This window comes from Hippocampus comes, unplaced genomic scaffold (genome assembly GCF_001891065.2).
Source record: "Hippocampus comes isolate QL1 unplaced genomic scaffold, H_comes_QL1_v1.1 scaffold34, whole genome shotgun sequence".
NCBI classification, from domain to species: domain Eukaryota; kingdom Metazoa; phylum Chordata; class Actinopteri; order Syngnathiformes; family Syngnathidae; genus Hippocampus; species Hippocampus comes.
Window position 1 is genome coordinate 113,129 of NW_017805008.1, and position 3,786 is coordinate 116,914.

At 41.7% G+C, this 3,786-nt stretch overlaps 1 long non-coding RNA gene across 1 annotated transcript in view; it reads left to right on the top strand.

Annotated features, from left to right (window-relative positions):
- The window catches only part of LOC109510045 (uncharacterized), an 8,344-nt gene extending 6,847 nt beyond the window's left edge, over positions 1-1,497 (top strand). Inside the window, exons 2-3 of the long non-coding RNA XR_002167049.1 lie at positions 1,115-1,120; positions 1,487-1,497. This is a non-coding gene — a long non-coding RNA (uncharacterized LOC109510045). The remainder of the gene's footprint in view (positions 1-1,114; positions 1,121-1,486) is intronic.
- Positions 1,498-3,786: the final 2,289 nt, after the last annotated feature.

Genomic DNA, 3,786 nt, shown 5'->3' on the forward strand with positions numbered 1-3,786 from the left:
CGAGAGCCGCGTGTTGCCGACCCCCCGTCTAACCTGTTGAGTGACCATCAATGCTAACTATTTTTCAGTGCATTTTGAGTAATTTTGAAAACACAACACTATTTTCTCTATGGACACTTGGACACTCCAACAAAAGAGCGTAACCCCGAAATAAAGCAGTGTGGACATTCAGATGACCATTGTGTAACATAAAGAAACTAACATTTTAAGATAAGTCGTGTTAGCTAGCTGGTTTCCTGCATGTGTTAGTCGCATCAAAGACTCTGGAGCTCAATCCAGAACAGAACAATCAGATACATTAATTTCAGCGCCTCCAGCTTTGTACAATTTCAATAGCTATAAAAAGAATTGCAATGGGCTCCCATTAGGCATATTGAAGTTGATTCTAATTAATGCTGCCGCACTGCAACTGCGAGCCTTTGTCTTTGTGATGATCATTCAGGCTGCAGAACTGAGGACAAGCTTCCCTTTTTTTTTGGAAGGGTGAGGTCTCACAGATCACCGTAATCTCTTGACGCCTCTCTGATTGCAGTTTTGTCTGTGTTGTCTGAATAGCGCCCGGCATGGGTGAGTCATCATCACGTGCAGCCGGCAGAGAGAATTTAATTCGGGAAAGCGCTCCAACACTTGTGAAAGTTTCCTGCGCATACCGATAAAAGGATGAAAATGAGTTTTTCAAAGGCAAAGCACAGCTGCATTTAAGGTGTCTCTTCCAAAGATCTGCTGCAGGTCACAAAGCAACCAAGTAGTCAAGCTACACACCAAATGTCGCTATATGTACACTGTTTTTGCTGAGGAAAAAAATGTCTCATAAATAAACCATTCTAATCGAGGGCAATATTGTATTCCATATAATAAAATATATACTGTCGTGATATGAAAGGACGCTATTACCATTATGTCTTGCATTTTTGTTGACATGGCATATGTTTCACTGAAATACATTGCTGCAATTGGCTGGCAACCAGTTCAGAATGTCCCCTACCTACTGCTTGAAGACGGCTGGGATAGGCTCCAGCACCCCCCGCGACCCTTTTGAGGATAAAGTGGAACAGAAAATGGATGGATGGATGGATGGATGGATGAAATACATTGTACGTTGAAATATGTGGAGGGATGGGTACCGAGCCCTGCTACTAAACTGGACCTGGGGTTGAATTTTTAAAGACCACAGTATCGATAAGCCCTTCCCTTAGTGATTCTGTTAATGACCCTGGAGAAATGACACAAATTAATTGTGGGCTTATTTAGGCTATATGAACGTTATTTTGCACCTTCTATCTCACCGATCTCGCTTCAAATTGTCAATAAAAGGAATATACAGAACTTGTCTGAAACGTAATTGTATTTCACAATCGGAGGCGAGCCATTTCGCTCCAATCCAGCGTCATGCACGACAGGCATGAATTTATGAATGTTATTTTGCACCTTCTATGTCACTGATCTTGTTTGTAACTGGCAATAAAATTGAATATACACATCTAAGAAATGTATTTTACAATCAGAGGAGAGCCATCTGGCTCCAATCCAGCGTTATGCACGAAAGGCATGAGCCAGTCATGCTCTACATGGACACAGGAAGAATACTTCCTGTGCCACTGCAGTCCTGTGTGTTTGTTCATACTACGATATTATTTATAATATTATATAAAACGTCCATCATGCCATATTTATTTTAAAAAAGAAAAACACCAATCGTACCAAATTACCCCACCGTTTTTATGCTGTTATTTTGATGTGAGGGTTTAGTATTGGTCTCGCGGTGGCGACTCCTACATTGTCCAAGGAGTCCGGGCCGCCCAATCAGCGGGCAGCTCTGTTGCTATGCTAATGTAGCATCTGAGCATTTCACTCTCCAGGCATGACTTATCACTTTACACTCAATCCAGCTGTTATGTGAATGTAAATGTTTGGTTTTCCTCAATTTGTTTGGCCATGCCTGGGCAGAGATGATGGGACGAGGTCTTTTGTTGAACAAACTACAGTGTTTTTTACCATACCATGACGGCAAGAGTTTTCAATGTATGATATAAACAGCTGCATATAAAACTTTTGGGTGTGCTTCTCAAATTAACACCGGAAGTTATTCTTTAGTCCTCTTTTTTTTTTTTCCAAACCCACCAAGCTCATGACTGAATTTAAAGATTTACAGCACAACCGGATGAAGTAGGACTTGGGACTGTGTGCCATATCCACCCCATCAACAGTCTTTGCAGTCCGTAGGAAGTCAAACTAAAATAGCAATCTTCATTTCCTTTCCGCTTGTTTTTTTTTAGTTCATCACAGTGTGTCATTCTTTTCCATCAAAGTCTATTCTCTCTAACGTCAAACGCTCTCATGTCTCCCCTCACTATATCTATCAACTCTCTCTGAGGTTTTCCCCTTGCTTGCTTTCCTGGCAGCTCCATCCTCATCGCCCTTCTATCGATACACGTATTCTCTCTCCTCTGGACATGTCCAAACCATCTAAGGTAGTTCTCTCTAACTTTTTCTCCAAAACATTTAACCTTGTCTGTCCTGATGAGCTAATCCTAACCATCCTGGTGACTCCAAAAGAAAACCTCAACATCTTAATTTCTGCCACCTCCACCTCAGATACCGGTCATTTCTTGAGTGCCACTGTCTCCAATCCATCCACCATGGCCGGCTTCACTTATAAACTTTCCCCTTCATCCTAGCATAGACTCTTCCATCATATAAATCCCCTGAAACTTTCCTCCACCCATTCCAACCTGCTTGAATCCATTTCTTCTCCTCCTGACCATAGTCACTATTGCCCTGGACTTTTTACTCCAAGTATTTAAAGTCCTCTACTCTTATTGTCCCTTCTCCCCGTAGCCTCACTCTTCCTCCTCCCTTTCTCCCATTCACGCACATACAGTATATTCTGTTTTACTTCTGCTCATCTTCATTCCTCTCCTTTACAATGCATGCCTCCACCTTTCGAAATGTTTCTCCACCTGCTCCCTTCATTTACTGCAGATCACAATGTGATGGTCCATGGGGTTTCCAGTCTTACATCATCTGTCAGCCTATCCTCTGGGTACTCTGTTATAGGCATTCTTGAGAGAGACAAAACAATACAGCTCCTCTGACCTTTTCTATACTTCTCCATCAACATTCTTAAGGCAAAAAAATGCATCTGTAGTACTGTATTTTCCGCACTATCGGGCGCACCAAAAAGTCTTCCATTTTCTTAAAAGCTCACCGAGCGCCTTAAAATCCGGTGCGCCTTGTGTATGGTCATTACGGTAATATGTCGACTCCAAAATGGCTCCTTGCTGGAGACATGCTTACAATGTTATAACTTGCTGTTGGTTCAGTGAACTGTGTCGCTGCTTTATTAAATAAGATTTTGCTGCGGCTCCGAAAAAAGGAGAGCTGTCGTGTTGTTTTTTTAAAACAGTCTCAACAAATGCATGTACGTCTTTGTACGTCTACGTGCCTTTTCTTCTTCAGTTCGACTCGAGAGGTGTTCAAGACCGCCTCCGCAAAAATGTAAACGAACGATAACTTCAATGAAACTACGAAAATTGAAAATTATACATCAAAACTGAAAAGCAAGCGAGGATATCACAAAATAAATTCAATGCCACCCCCCTACAGAATTTATATTGTGATTTCATCATTTCTTAATACACATCAAAGGAATAAATAACTACAACTGACATCTGATCGTTCTGTTGGAGCTATGATCAAGGAAATGACAATGCGTTTTTCGGAGGTGGTCATGAACGCCTCTTGAGTTGAACGGAAGAAGAGAAGGCACGGAGACGGACAAAGACG